The sequence below is a fragment of the Arachis hypogaea genome, chromosome 19 (genome assembly GCF_003086295.3).
Source record: "Arachis hypogaea cultivar Tifrunner chromosome 19, arahy.Tifrunner.gnm2.J5K5, whole genome shotgun sequence".
In the NCBI taxonomy this organism is placed as follows: Eukaryota; Viridiplantae; Streptophyta; class Magnoliopsida; order Fabales; family Fabaceae; genus Arachis; species Arachis hypogaea.
Window position 1 is genome coordinate 29,579,041 of NC_092054.1, and position 16,816 is coordinate 29,595,856.

At 36.9% G+C, this 16,816-nt stretch overlaps 1 non-coding gene across 1 annotated transcript; it reads left to right on the plus strand.

The window, feature by feature from the left end:
* Nucleotides 1-15,996: 15,996 nt before the first annotated feature.
* LOC112781029 (small nucleolar RNA R71) lies at nt 15,997-16,104 on the plus strand. Its single transcript, XR_003191828.1, has one exon. It is a non-coding gene; the product is annotated as a small nucleolar RNA R71 (small nucleolar RNA).
* The last annotated feature ends 712 nt before the right edge of the window (nt 16,105-16,816 follow it).

A 16,816-nucleotide genomic window follows, 5' to 3' on the forward strand; every position in this document is an offset into this window, starting at 1 on the left:
GGAGATTGGAGAATGAAGGAGACTCGTCATTTTTTTTTTTCATATTTAGCCGGGTCAGGTATCGGGTTCGGTCAGTTCGGGCTTGCTTTTGGGGCCTGAACCTGTCCAAAAATATAAAACCAATGGCTGAAAATAATAATAGCTCAATCATTGAATGGTGGATCACATATTTTCTTTTTGGGTCGGGTTAGTTTTTCTGGGGTCTTCAAAAGTCCAAAATCAACCAAAAAATTCACTACTAATTTATCCTAATAATCCTAACTCACTTATCTCTCACCCTTAAACCATATGACTAACCTACCAAGCTTTCCGCTGCACCACAAGCTGTCAAGGCAGTCTTTGTCCCCTCCATAGGACACTTGTCGCTCACAACTTCAGCCAGCAAAAATCTACACATATAGATATATTAACTATCAATCTACATGGAAGACTTTATCATATAATAAAGTCTCTTCTCATAATAACATGGATGTACACATTAAAAACGTCTCTTTTGAGTTTGTAAACAATGAGATTTGGTTGGGATAGAGATTTAGGATCATCATTGCATGTCATATGAGCATTTGACTTGGGCTTAGCAGAGGTGGACTTGGCCTGTGAGCAAGGTTTAGGGTCACTGAATTTTGGGAGTATTTATCTTGGGTGCACTTGAACTAGGAGATGCTTTGGGTTTTGGTGTAGTAGGCTTAGGGGCAGTGGGTTTTGGTACAATAGGCTTGGAAGAAGTGAGTTTTGTTGTAGTGGGCTTGGGACAATGGGTACTGGGCTTGGTGCAGCTGATAGTGGGCTTGCAGAAATGGATTTGAACTCAACTGAGATATCAAAGGTTGGAGGCTTGGTTGAGTGGCATATTATATGCCTCCTTAACAATTGTTCAAGTCTCACGAAGAGAAAAATGAACTTAAAAATAAACCCATGTAGTGTGTCAGTGTGTTGTGTGGGTGTGTAGCATATAGGTAATGCCTAGAATTAGGGACTGTCTAATCCACCTGACAAAAAAAAAAAAAAAAAGAAAGAGACATCAAAGGTAACTGATTTTTCAAGTTGACTTAATACTGTGCTAGTTTCCTTCACAGCTTTAACATCTTCTATACTTCTTCCATACCTTCCATTCCAACCTTTTGACCTTTAGCAGGTTGATCATCATTTTTAGTCTGATCATATTTCTAAGGTCCTGGACCACTTGCAATCTCCTGAGACCGAACTCCCCCTTCATTAGGATCCAAAAATTAACTTGCTTCAACCTTGTCATACCCAAATTTCCTATAATAACTTGTCACCGCAAACACATCAAGATGGTCTTCATACAAGTGAGATGTGTAGATAACACTTCCACCACGCCGTGTCTCTAACTTTCCACCATAGTGAAAAACAAGTTTCAATCGATCAGGCATCTAAAGTTTCCAGCACAATGCAAAAGCAGATAGCATTAGTCATTTTGTGATTAGATAATCATTTTGCACAAAACAAGAAATCAATACTATAGTTACAATGTTAAAAAAAGCTACAAAAACACATATATTTACTTCCTAATGACTATAACTTCAACCAAAATATGATCATAGTGGTTAGAAGGTTTATATTAGAAATCCTAATCCCTGATATTTACGCCACTAACATTGACAACATTCTAAACTACTCTTTTACACATACAACGATAACATTCTAAATTACTCATTTACACAAAAGTACCAAGAAATCTCAACGGAATACAAAAAATGGAAGAGAAGCATCAATATGAACCTTTATCTTTCGCCATAAGTAGTGTGCGAAGGCGATGCTTCGTCAATAAGTCCTTCACTGATAGGAGAGAGTAGATTCCAAGGATGATCGTTGGCAAAAAATGTGAATGAGAAGAATCGGAGAACGAACTGACAAAGAAAAAGAGAATATTTCTTTGAGGTTTTTGGTGAGAAACGCTGAAGGGGGAGGGCTAGGGAAATGGTTTATTTGAAGAGGAGATGTTGAAGCGATGTTGTTTTCACATGTTTAGAGTGTCTCTCCTTCAACGACGTTATTTCATGGAAATTTCACATAGCACTTCACGTTACACATCATCGACGTTTAAACTATAGTACGTTTAAGACTATAATAGATTATTTACTTTATAAATTTTTAGAATGATGATCAATTCCTCGCTAATATTCACATCTACCCCTATTTGTACTTGGAATATTTTATACATCCATACTTGAAGAAAATCTCACGCCCTAAGTTATTGAAACTGTGATGTTAATGGTTTGATAAATCAGAAGTGATTGAGAGAAAGAAAATTAAGTTTTTCTTATTTTGAAAAGACTGAAACATCCCTTACAAAATATTTGTTAAATTGTTATACTTTATATACTATGTACTACTTATGTACTTTCACTAAAAAAAATTACAAGTAAGCCTATATTTACTTTTAATAAAAAAATAATTTAGGTAACACCCTTCCGCATCATGTTCTTCGCTCATATATATGTGCCAATGCAGGAAGGAATTTTTGTCCTCACATGAGGAACAAGCTCTAGCGTGTGTTAGGCTAGCTATGGCGTGTGTCCTTAATGAGGTTGGATCACTGGTTCAAATTCTTTCCTTCCTTATTCATGTGATGGATGCTCAATTATAATTGAACGATAAAAAATTCAAAGTTTCATATTATTCTAGAGATGTTCTCTATATATTGAAAAGAAAATGACGAAATAAAGTTATAACTTATTAAGTTTAACGAGAAAAGATTAATATTTTTGTATTATGATCAATATAATAGTAAATAGAATAAAATAATATTTAGAATTATAGAAAAAGATCATTATAGAAAAAGATTGGACCTCATCGAAGAGAACAGAAACAAGTCAACACTTCAACAACTCGCCGCAAAACGAGCTATAGCTCGGAAATACAACAAGAAACTCAAACCGAGGACATTCTTAGAGGGCGACCTCGTCCTCAGGAAAATAGAAGACGTACGAAAACCACCAGGACATGGCAAATTAAGCGCCAACTGGGAAGGTCCATTCCGGGTCTGCAAAGTCATCGGTAAAGGAGCATACAAAATACAAACACTTGATGGCACAACACTACCAAATAATTGGAATATTTCTTCTTTAAAGATGTATTACAGTTAGTCTATAAGTCGGGCACCGTGATGTACTCTTTTTCCTACTACTAGATTTTATCACTAAGGAGGGTTTTGCTAGAGAGGTTTTAATGAGGCACACCACCCCACACTCTCACAATTATCATTCTACAATGCAACAAATGTAACTCATTTATGCACTTGTTCTCTACACTCTTCGGCCAAGTACTATTAACAAACATCAATAACTTGTAAGATGAGCATTCACAAAGATTTTCATATAAGAAAATCACACAACCCACCAAACATGTATTTTAAACATGTGATCAAACTCTAACACTACCAAATACTTTTGGCTAAGTACTATAAACCAACAATTCCAAACTATAACAACTACATCAAAACAATTTTGTTTTTACTATAAGCAAGAAGTTCCAAAATGCAAGGAAAGCAGAAAATAAACACTAATCTATTACAGTAAATCATTGAGCATCCGGGTTCTCCCCCTGCTCCTCATCTTCATAATCCTTATCTTCCACTAACTGGCCATCCACAACAACTTTGCAAGGATCTATCGAAGACAGATCTACCTCAGAAGCCAGGAATTTGGCTTGCTCCACCGCCCTATCAAAGCCAGCGGCAAACATTTCAAGGCTGTGGTTTTCCTTCTCAGCTTCTAACTGTTTCTTCTCCACAGAAAGAACTACTAACCTAGCCTCCAAGGCACTCTTCTCTTCTTCAAGCTTCTTTTTAACACCGTCCGCCAAAGTTACCTTTTCCTCCAACATATTCACCAAGTCCAGAGCATCACGAAGTTTCCTTCCCTGCTCAGAATTCTCCTGTATCAGTTGATCAACAGCCGCCTTATCAAACGAATCTCGAGCACACTTAAGCTCCTGAGTCCGACCAATGCACATCAGTCGAGCACCCATAACCTAGTAAACCAACAAAGCACAACACTTAAAAACAAAAGCGCAAAACCAGCCATAAAAGTTTATACCAGACGCAATGACAAACATACCTGAAGATATTGCGCAATACCAGTGTCACCAATTCCATGCAACAGCTTCACATCAGAAGGATTCTGGCCATACTCGTCAGCCACCATGGAAAAAGGGAAGTGCTCTGATGAACAAATTTTTAACGGTTTAGAATTCCTCAATGAATTCTCATTGCAAGTATAGTTTCTAAACCAACAAATAATCCTTTCATGCAAAAAAATTGTTTGTCACCAAAGTAAACCTAATAAAAATAAACCGAAGTATTTAAACCTCGGGTCGTCTCTCAAGGAATTGCAGGGAAGTGTACTTATAATTGGTTATGGGATTTTATCTTTTTGGGTTTTGAAATAAGGAACAAGTAATGTAAATAATAAGGAAATAAAATAACAATTAAGAAAAGTTTTAGCAAGGATTGATAATTAGAAGTCCTATCCCCATTATCATAGTCACTTATGATATCAATTGTTCATTGCTCCCACTTAGTGAACCTCTAACTATAAAGGAAAGTCAAGTGGATAAATCAACCTGAATCCACAAGTCCTAGTCAACTCCCAAGGAAAGACTAGAGTTAGTGAAATTCAAGTCAACTAGCAACTTTCAATTGTCAATCAACAAGAGACTTTGATAATTCAAGAGTCTCTAATTACTCAATCTTAGCTAAGAATATAAAAAGCTAGTTTAAATACTAAAACCAACAATTGCAAAATCAATGATAAAAAATAATAGAAGAAGCAATAAATATGAAATACCTCAAATTGCATTAAATAGAAAATCAAATCTAACATGAGAATTCATAACCTAAATTGACAACATAAAGTAATCAACAAGGAAAATAAATAAACTAAAGTGCTAAAATAAATAACAGTAGAAGAGAAACTAATTAAACTAAGATAGAAATCTGAGATTGAGAATAGCTAAACCTAAGAACCCTAAAACCTAGAGAGAGGAGAGAGCCTCTCTCTCTAGAAAACTACATCTAAAACCTAAAATTATGTGAATGAAAGTTGTCTCTCTGATTCCTTCACTCTGCAGTCTCTAATCAGTGTTTTTGGGCTTCAAACTGGGCCAAAAACAGCCCAGAAATCGCCCCCAACATTTTCTGATACATGCAGCACGTGGCTTTGTCACGCGTACGCGTGATGCACATGTGTGCGTCACCTAACTGCGTGAAAAATATGGCAAATTGTATATCATTTTGAAGCCCTGGATGTTAGCTTTCTAACGCAACTAGAACCGCCTCATTCGGACCTCTGTAGCTCAAGTTATGATCGATTTAGTACGAAGAGGTCAGGCTCGACAGCTTAGCAATTCCTTCAATTTCTTGTGTTCCTTCCACTTTTGCATGCTTCCTTTCCATCCTCTAAGCTATTACTGCCCTATAAACTCTAAAAACACTTAACAATATATCACGGTATCGAATGGTAATAAGAGAGGATTAAACTGAGAAAATTTAAGGCCAAAGAAGCATGTTTTCAATCATAGCACAAAATTAGGAAGGAAAATGTAAAACATGCGAATTCTATGAATACGTGTGAGTTTAGTGGATAAAATCTGCTCAATTAAGCACAAGATAAACCCTAAAAATGGGGTTTATCAATCTCCCCACACTTAAACATTAGCATGTCCTCATGCTAAGCTCAAGAGAACCAAAAGAGTGAAGGCAGAATGGTAAAACTTATGCAATGCAACCTATCTATATGAATGCAACTAAATGCAAAATGCTCTTTCCTCCTTAGTTTAAAAGTAAGCAAATCTTTCAAGAAGAAATATGAATTGGGGATCTCACTAATTCAAATCTTAAAATAAAGTACAAGTAAACTTGCAAAAGAAGATAGCTCATGAAAGCCGGGAACATAGAATCAAGCATTGAACCCTCACTGGAAGTGTATATACACTCTAATCGCTCAAGTGTCTAGGGTTAATCCACTCTACTCTTCTCTTGTCATGCTTTCTAAAATTTTGTTCTTCATCTAACCAATCAACAAATATTTAGTGTATAAATGCAAACATCATGAGGGCTTTTTAATGTTGTAATGGGGCTAAGGTAAGGGTGAGGATACATGTATGGCCAAGTGAGTTATACTTTGAATCTTTGACTAACCTAAATTCTCACCTAACACACACACATACTCTATATAATTCTAAAATCATGCCTAGCTACCCCAAAATCTCACTTTTGTATATTTCACATACTCATGCATCAATTTTTAATTTCACCACATATGCATTGATATTTTTATTGGACTTAACATTGGGGTAATTTTGTCCCCTATTCATTTATTTCTTTTCTTTTCTCTCTTTTTTTCTTTTTTTTTTCATAAATAAAAATATAATATATCAATGCATATGGTTTTTCTGATTTCACATGAGCAAGCACCCAAATTTCCAATATTTGTCAGTAAAAACACAACATATTCTCATCAACCTAAGTTCCCACATTTCCCCACATTTATTGACACACACTATCTTAAGCTAACCAAAGATTCAAATCGAGTAATTAATTATTTTTCTACTTAAGGCTAGTGATGTAGTAATATAAAGAACAAATGTGGATTAAAAAGGCTCAAAGTGGCAAACAAAGGTAAATGAAATGGTAGGCTATTTGGGATAAGTGAGCTAATAACAAATGATGGCCTCAATCATATGTATGCATGCACATACACTAAACAATGGACATATAGACTGGAACAAAGCAAAGATTGCAATCATAGAGAAGAAAACACACAAGAATAAAAATCATGGTTAAATAATGTAACCATATAATTAAGCTCAAAATCTCACAGGTTGTGTGTTCTTAGCTCAATAACCATGTTCCAAATTAAAATCTTCAAACAAGTTTAGCAAAGAAGTTTTAATTTAAATTAGTGAAATGCTATAAAAAGGGTCTTGAAAAAGAACTTATCACTAAAACCAAGTAGTGATAGAAGAACATGCACAAAAACATGCAATCAAACATGCAAATGCAACAACTAATTTAACAAGAAAAATTAAAAATTGGTGTTGAAATAGGAAATAACTAACCTACGAAAGTCGGTATCGACCTCCCCACACTTAAAGATTGCACCGTCCTCGGTGTATGCTAAGATATGCAAGTGGACGGGTTGCTCCAACTGATGCTTTTCTCCATAGATTGTACAGATGGACTTGTCTGTCGCCCCATTGAGAAGCTTCTCTTTTCCTTTCTCGGTGGCCATCTTGAAAGAAGATAAAAAAGAAGAAAAGTAACCCAGAAACAAAGATAAGAAAACAAATAAAGTATGGGTGGGTTAATGCCAAATAAGGAGGGTCTCAAATACATGGTAGCTACAACATGCAAGTGAGAAAACAGTAGAAGTAAATGGCATATCAAAAGTGCAAAGATTGCAACAAAAGGGAAGAAAGAGTGGGTCATGAAAGACAATATAAATTCATGTCAATGAAAAGGAATACAAGTATCATATAAGATTAGCATTGCTTAAATAATATTATCCAATAAGAATAAAACAAGTCATAAAGCACCAAAATAATTAACAGTTGAGCAAGAAAATTCAACACCGAAGAAAAAGTATCAAATTTAGAAAGGAAAATAAAAACATGCACAAATATAAAATGTAATTAATGAAAGTATGCAAATGCAATAAGGAAAATATAATGAAAGAGAATAAGGATGAGAAGTTAAAGAAATGAAGAAGGAAAAAAAGTGAGAAAGGAGGAAGAAAGAAGGAGAAAGGAGAGAAGAAAGGAGAAGGAAATGAAAAACAGGACTGGTGCACGAAATTGTGATCTCAATGGTGCCAACAACTTGGTACACACAATCGTAATCTCAATTCTTTGTCACAACTTCGCACAACTAACCAGCAAGTGCACTGGGTCGTCCAAGTAATAAACCTTACGTGAGTAAGGGTCGATCCCACGGAGATTGTCGGCTTGAAGCAAGCTATGGTCACCTTGTAAATCTCATTCAGGCGGATTCAAATGGTTATAGAGTTTTAATAATTAAAATATAAATAAAATATAAAATAAAGATAGAGATACTTATGTAATTCATTGGTGAGAATTTCAGATAAGTGTATGGAGTTGCTTTGTTCCTTCTGAATCTCCGCTTTCCTACTGCTTTCATCCAGTCCTTCCTACTCCTTTCCATGGCAAGCTTTATGCAGGGCATCACCGTTGTCAATGGCTACTTCCCGTCCTCTCAGTGAAAATGGTCCAAAATGTGCTGTCACCGCACGACTAATCATCTGTCGGTTCTCGATCATACTGGAATAGGATTCAGTAATCCTTTTGGGTCTGTCACTACGCCCAGCACTCGCGAGTTTGAAGCTCGTCACAGCCATCCCTTCCCAGGTCCTACTAAGAATACCACAGACAAGGTTTAGAATTTTCGGATCTCAAGAATGGCCACCAATAATTCTAGCCTATACCACGAAGACTCTGATCGTGGATCAGGAGGCTAAGAGATATGCATTCAAGCTTGTTTGCATGTAGAACGGAAGTGTTTGTCAGGCACGCGTTCATAAGTGAGAATGGTGATGAACGTCACATAATCATCACATTCATCATGTTCTTGTGTGTGAATGAATATCTTAGAGAAGAAATAGGCTTGAGTTGAATAGAAAAATAATAGTACTTTGCATTAATTCATGAGGAACAGCAGAGCTCCACACCTTAATCTATGGTGTGTAGAAACTCTACCGTTGAAAATACATAAGTGATAAAGGTCCAGGCATGGCCGAATGGCCAGCCTCCATAAAGGTCTAAGATAAAATAAAACTGATTAAAAGATCTCCCTAATACAATAGTAAAAAGTCCTATTTATACTAAACTAGTTATTAGGGTTTACAGAAATGAGTAAATGATGCAGAAATCCACTTCCGGGGCCCACTTGGTGTGTGCTTGGGCTGAGCATTGAAGCTTTCACGTGTAGAGGTCTTCCTTGAAGTTAAACGCCAGTTTGTAACCTATTTTTGGCGTTTAACTCTGCTTTGCAACCTGTTTCTGGCATTTAACTCCAGAATAGGGCAGAGAGCTGGCGTTGAACGCCAGTTTAAGTCATCTAAAATCGGGCAAAGTATGGACTATTATATATTTCTGGAAAGCCCTGGATGTCGACTTTCTAACACAATTGAGACCGCACCATTTGGACTTCTGTAGCTCCAGAAAATCCACTTTGAGTGCAAGGAGGTCAGAATCCAACAGCATCTGCAGTCCTTCTTCAACAAGAATGTTCTTATTAAGAAAGATATGATTGAAAGATATTTTGAAAAAGATTTGAAAAAGAAATTTAAAAAGATTTGATTTTGAAAATTAAAGTTGATTACTTGACTAATAAGAAACAAAAAGATATGATTTTAAAATTTTAAAGATTGAACCTTTCTTAATAGGCAAGTAACAACTTGAAATTTTTGAATCAAAATATTAAATGTTAGTAATAAATTCGAAAATATGAAGTAAAAATAAGAAAAAATTTTTGAAAATTAATTTTAAAAATTTTCAAAATTATGAAAGAAAAATGAAAAAGATTTGATTTTTGAAAAAGATTTGAAAAAGATAGAATTTTTAAATTGAAAATTTGATTTGACTCATATGAAATAACTAAATTTAAAAATTTTTAAAAAAGTCAACTCAAATTTTCGAATTTTATGAGAAAAAAAGGGAAAGATATTTTTTTGATTTTTGAATTTTTAATGATGAAAGAGAAAAACATCAAAAAGACTTAATGCATGAAAATTTTGGATTAAAACAAATGATGTATGCAAGAACACTATGAATGTCAAGATGAACACCAAGAACACTTTGAATGTCAAGATGAACACCAAGAACTTATTTTTGAAAATTTTTAAGAAAAGAAAAACATGCAAGACACTAAACTTAGAAATTTTTAATTTTTAGACACTATGAATGCAAGAATGCATATGGAAAACAAGATGCAACACACAATAAGAAAATATGAAGATCAAACAAGAGGATTCATCAAGAACAACTTGAAGATCATGAAGAATGCAATGCATGAATTTTCGAAAAATGCAAAAAAGAGATAAACATGCAATTGACACCAAACTTATAAATTGACAATAGACTAAAACAAGAAACACAAAATTATTTTTGATTTTTATGATTTTTTTAATTAATTTTTTTTGTTTTTTCGAAAATTGTTTTGGGAAGAACGAAAAAGAAGAATTTTTTTTTTTGTATTTTTCGAAAATAAGAAATAAAAAAACTTAAATTTAAAATAAAATTACCTAATATGAGCAACAAGATGAACCGTCAGTTGTCCAAACTCGAACAATCCCCGGCAACGGCGCCAAAAACTTGGTGCACGAAATTGTGATCTCAATGGCGCCAAAAACTTGGTACGCACAATCGTAATCTCAATTCTTTGTCACAACTTCGCACAACTAACCAGCAAGTGCACTGGGTCGTCCAAGTAATAAACCTTACGTGATTAAGGGTCGATCCCACGGAGATTGTCGGCTTGAAGCAAGCTATGGTCACCTTGTAAATCTCAGTCAGGCGGATTCAAATGGTTATAGAGTTTTAATAATTAAAATATAAATAAAATATAAAATAAAGATAGAGATACTTATGTAATTCATTGGTGAGAATTTCAGATAAGTGTATGGAGTTGCTTTGTTCCTTCTGAATTTCCGCTTTCCTACTGCTTTCATCCAGTCCTTCCTACTCCTTTCCATGGCAAGCTTTATGCAGGGCATCACCGTTGTCAATGGCTACTTCCCGTCCTCTCAGTGAAAATGGTCCAAAATGTGCTGTCACCGCACGACTAATCATCTGTCGGTTCTCGATCATACTGGAATAGGATTCAGTAATCCTTTTGGGTCTGTCACTACGCCCAGCACTCGCGAGTTTGAAGCTCGTCACAGCCATCCCTTCCCAGGTCCTACTCGGAATACCACAAACAAGGTTTAGACTTTTCGGATCTCAAGAATGGCCACCAATAATTCTAGCCTATACCACGAAGACTCTGATCGTGGATCAGGAGGCTAAGAGATATGCATTCAAGCTTGTTTGCATGTAGAACGGAAGTGTTTGTCAGGCACGCGTTCATAAGTGAGAATGGTGATGAACATCACATAATAATCACATTCATCATGTTCTTGTGTGTGAATGAATATCTTAGAGAAGAAATAGGCTTGAGTTGAATAGAAAAACAATAGTACTTTGCATTAATTCATGAGGAACAGCAGAGCTCCACACTTTAATCTATGGTGTGTAGAAACTCTACCGTTGAAAATACATAAGTGATGAAGGTCCAGGCATGGCCGAATGGCCAGCCTCCATAAAGGTCTAAGATAGCATAAAACTGATCAGAAGATCTCCCGAATACAATAGTAAAAAGTCTTATTTATACTAAACTAGTTACTAGGGTTTACAGAAATGAGTAAATGATGCATAAATCTACTTCTGGGGCCCACTTGGTGTGTGCTTGGGCTGAGCATTGAAGCTTTCACGTGTAGAGGTCTTCCTTGGAGTTAAACGCCAGTTTGTAACCTGTTTCTGGCGTTTAACTCTGCTTTGCAACCTGTTTCTGGCGTTTAACTCCAGAATAGGGCAGAGAGCTGGTGTTGAACGCCAGTTTGAGTCGTCTAAACTCGGGCAAAGTATGGACTATTATATATTTTTGGAAAGCCCTGGATGTCGACTTTCCAACACAATTGAGACCGCGCCATTTGGACTTCTGTAGCTCCATAAAATCCACTTTGAGTGCAGGGAGGTCAGAATCCAACAGCATCTGCAGTCCTTCTTCAACCTCTGAATCTGATTTTTGCTCAAGTCCCTTAATTTCAGCCAGAAATGACCTGAAATGACAAAAAAACACACAAACTCATAGTAAAGTCCAGAAATGTGAATTTTAATTAAAAACTAATAAAAATATACTAAAAACTAACTAAATCATACTAAAAACTATGTAAAAACAATGCCAAAAAGCGTATAAATTATCTGCTCATCACAACACCAAACTTAAATTGTTGATTGTCCCCAAGCAACTGAAAATTAAATAGGATAAAAAGAAGAGAATATACTATAAATTCCAAAATATCAATGAAATTTAGCTCCAATCAGATGAGCGGGACTAGTAGCTTTTTGCCTCTTGAATAGTTTTGGCATTTCACTTTATCCATTGAAGTTCAGAATGATTGGCTTCTATAGGAACTTAGAATTTAGATAGTGTTATTGATTCTCGTAGTTCAGTATGTTGATTCTTGAACACAGCTACTTTATGAGTCTTGGCCGTGGCCCTAAGCACTTTGTTTTCCAGTATTACCACCGGATACATAAATGCCACAGATACATAACTGGGTGAACCTTTTCAGATTGTGACTCAGCTTTGCTAAAGTCCCCAATTAGAGGTGTCCAGGGTTCTTAAGCACACTCTCTTTTTTTTTGCTTTGGACCTTGACTTTAACCGCCCAGTCTCAAGTTTTTACTTGACACCTTCACGCCACAAGCACATGGTTAGGGACAGCTTGGTTTAGCCACTTAGGCCAGGATTTTATTCCTGTAGGCCCTCCTATCCACTGATGCTCAAAGCCTTGGATCCTTTTTATTACCCTTGCCTTTTGGTTTTAAGGGCTATTGGCTTTTTGCTCTTGCCTTTTGGTTTAAAGAGCTTTTGGCTTTTTCTGCTTTCTTTTTCTTTTTCTTTCCCTTTTTTTCGCCATTTTTCTTTCTTTTTTTTTTCCGCAAGCTTTTGTATTCACTGTTTTTTCTTGCTTCAAGAATCAATTTTACGATTTTTCAGATTATCAATAACATTTCTCCTTTTTCATCATTCTTTCAAGAGCCAATATATTTAACATTCATAAACCACAATATCAAAAGACATATGCACTGTTCAAGCATTCATTCAGAAAACAAAAAGTATTGTCACCACATCAAAATAATTAAACTAGTTCAAGGATGAATTCAAAACCATGTACTTCTTGTTCTTTTGTTTTTAGAATAGTTTTCATTTTAAGAGAGGTGATGGATTCATAGGACATTCATAGCTTTAAGACATAGACACTTAAACACTAATGATCATATAGTAAAGACACAAACATAAATAAAACATAAGGCTCAAAAAACCAAAAAATAGGAAAATAAGAACAAGGAGATTAAGGAACGGGTCCACCTTAGTGAGGGTGGCATCTTCCTCTTCTTGAAGAACCAATGGTGCTCTTGAGCTCCTCTATGTCTGTTCTTTGTCTTTGTTGCTCCTCCCTTATAGCTCTTTGATCTTCTCTAATCTCATGGAGGATGATGGAGTGCTCTTGGTGCTCCACCCTTAGTTGTCCCATGTTGGAACTTAATTCTCCTAGGGAGGTGTTAATTTGCTCCCAATAGTTTTATGGAGGGAAGTGTATCCCTTGAGGCATCTCAGGGATTTCATGATGAGGAATTTCCTCATGTTCTTGTTGAGGTCCATGAGTGGGCTCTCTTGTTTGCTCAATCCTTTTCTTAGTGATGGACTTTTGAGATGAATCTCTCCATCTCCCATGACTCGGAGTTGGAAACAGCTGCCTTTCCTTTCCTCTTTCTAGAGGTTTCTCCGGCCTTAGGTGCCATTAATGGTTATGAAAAAATAAAAAGCAATGCTTTTACCACACCAAACTTAAAAGGTTTGCTCGTCCTCGAGTAAAAGAAGAAAGAAAGGATGAGAAGAAGAAGAGATGGAGAAGATGGAGGGGTGTGAATGGTTCGGCCAGGGGGGTTTAGGTGGTTATGATGTGTGAAAAGGAAAGATTGATGGTTTGAATTTGAGTGGGTGGGTGTAAGTGGGTTGTATGATGGTTTTGGAGGAGTAATGGAGAGGTATGAAGAGGAGAGAAGAAGAGGTGGAGGTCCTGTGGGGTCAAGGACTTAACATCCCTGCTCCAATTAGGCGTGTAAAACGCCCTTAGCATGTATGTCTGGCGTTAAACGCCAGCTTGCTGCTTGTTTCTGGCGTTTAACGCCACTTCCATGCTCGGTTCTGGCGTTAAACGCCAGTCTGGTGCTTGTTTCTGGCATTTAACGCCAGCTTGATGCCTCTTTCTGGCGTTAAACGCCAATTTGATGCTTCTTATTGGCGTTTAAACGCCAGTAAGTTCTTCCTCCAGGGTGAGCTATTTTTAAAGCTGTTTTTTATTCTGTTTTTTATTTTTCAGTAGTTTTTGTGACTCCACATGATCATCAACCTAAAAAAACATAAAATAACAATAGAAAATAAAATAGATATAATTAAATAACATTGGGTTGCCTCCCAACAAGCGCTTCTTTAATGTCAATAGCTTGACAGTGAGCTCTCATGGAGCCTCACAGATGTTCAGAGCATTGTTGGAACCTCCCAACACCAAACTTAGAGTTTGGTTGTGGCCTCCCAACACCAAAATTAGAGTTTGACTGTGGGGGCTTTGGTTGACTCTGCAGTGAGAAAAGCTTTTCATGCTTACTCTCCATGGTTACAGAGGAAGATCCTTGAGTTTTAAACACAAAGTTGTCCTCATTCAGTTGAAGGACCAATTCTCCTCTGTCCACATCAATCACAGCTCTTGCTGTGGCTAAGAAGGGTCTTCCAAGGATGATGGATTCATCCTCATCCTTCCCAGTGTCTAGGATTATGAAATCAGCAGGGATGTAAAGGCCTTCAACCTTTACTAACACGTCCTCTACTTTTCCATAAGCCTGTTTTCTTGAGTTGTCTGCCATCTCTAATGAGATTCTGGCAGCTTGTACCTCAAAGATCCCAAGTTTCTCCATTACAGAGAGTGGCATTAAGTTTATGCCTGACCCCAGGTCACACAGAGCCTTCTCAAAGGTCATGGTGCCTATGTTACAGGGAATTAGGAATTTACCAGGATCCTGTTTCTTTTGAGGTAATTTCTGCCTATCCAATGCATTTAGTTCATTGGTGAGCAAGGGAGGTTCATCTTCCCAAGTCTCATTACCAAATAATTTGGCATTCAGCTTCATGATTGTGCCAAGGTACTTAGCAACTTGCTCTTCAGTAATGTCTTCATCCTCTTCAGAGGATGAATACTCATCAGAGCTCATGAAAGGCAGAAGGAGGTTCAATGGAATCTCTATGGTCTTTAGATGAGCCTCAGATTCCTTTGGTTCCTCAAAGGGAAACTCCTTATTGGTCACTGAACGTTCCAGGAGGTCTTCCTCACTAGGATTCACGTCCTCCAACTCCCTTGTAGGTTCGGCCATGATGGTCAAATCAATGGCTTTGCACTCTCTCTTTGGAATTTCTTCTGTATTACTTGGGAGAGTACTAGGAGGAGTTTTAGTGACTCTTTTACTCAGCTGGCCCACTTGTACCTCCAAATTTCTAATGGAGGACCTTGTTTCATTCATGAAACTTAGAGTGGCCTTAGATAGATCAGAGACTATATTTGCTAAGCTAGATGAATTCTGCTCAGAATTCTCTGTCTGTTGTTGAGTGGATGATGGAAAAGGTTTGCTATTGCTGAACCTGTTTCTTCCACCATTATTAAAGCCCTGTTGAGGCTTTTCTTGATCCTTCCATGAGAAATTTGGATGATTTATCCATGAGGGATTATAGGTATTTCCATAGGGTTCCCCTATGTAATTCACCTCTGCTATTGCAGGGTTCTCAGGATCATAAGCTTCTTCTTCAGAAGATGCCTCTTGAGTACTGTTGGAAGCAGCTTGCAATCCATTCAGACTCTGAGAAATCATATTGACTTGTTGAGTCAATATTTTATTCTGAGCCAATATGGCATTCAGAGTATCAATATCAAGAACTCCTTTCCTCTGAGGCGTCCCATTACTCACAGGATTCCTTTCAGAAGTGTACATGAACTGGTTATTTGCAACTATGTCAATGAGTTTCTGAGCTTCTGTAGGCGTTTTCTTTAGGTGAATGGATCCACCTGCAGAATGGTCCAGTGACATCTTAGATAATTCAGACAAACCATCATAGAATATATCCAGGATGGTCCATTCTGAAAGCATGTCAGAAGGACACTTTTTGGTCAGTTGCTTGTATCTCTCCCAAGCTTCATAGAGGGATTCAGCTTCCTTCTGTTTGAAGGTTTGAACATCCACTCTAAGCTTGCTAAGCTTTTGTGCAGGAAAGAACTTGGCTAAGAAAGCCGTGACCAGCTTATCCCAAGAGTTCAGGCTATATTTAGGTTGAGAGTCCAACCATATTCTAGCTCTGTCTCTTACAGCAAACGGGAAAAGCATAAGCCTGTAGACCTTGAAGTCAACCCCATTGGTCTTAACAGTATCACAGATCTACAAGAATTCAGTTAAGAACTGAAAAGGATCTTCTGATGGAAGTCCATGAAACTTGCAGTTCTATTGCATCAGAGAAACTAATTGAGGCTTTAGCTCAAAATTGTTTGCTCCAATGGCAGGGATTGAGATGCTTCTTCCATGTAAATTGGAATTGGGTGCAGTAAAGTCACCAAGCATCTTCTTTGCATTGTTATTATTTTCGGCCATGTCTCCTTCTTTTTCGAAAATTTCTGTCAGATTTTCTCTAGAGAGTTGTGCTTTAGCTTCCCTTAGCTTCCTCTTCAGAGTCCTTTCAGGTTCAGGATCAGCTTCAACAAGAATGTTCTTATCCTTGTTCCTGCTCATATGAAAAAGAAGAAAACAGAAAAGAAGAGGAATCCTCTATGTCACAGTATAGAGATTCCTTTATGTGAGTAGAAGAAGAAAAGAAATTCGAACACAGAAAGAGGGAGAGGGTTTGAATTTTTAAGAAGAAGGGAAGTGTTAGTAGATAAATAAATAATTTAGAAGGAGGTGAGAGAGAAGA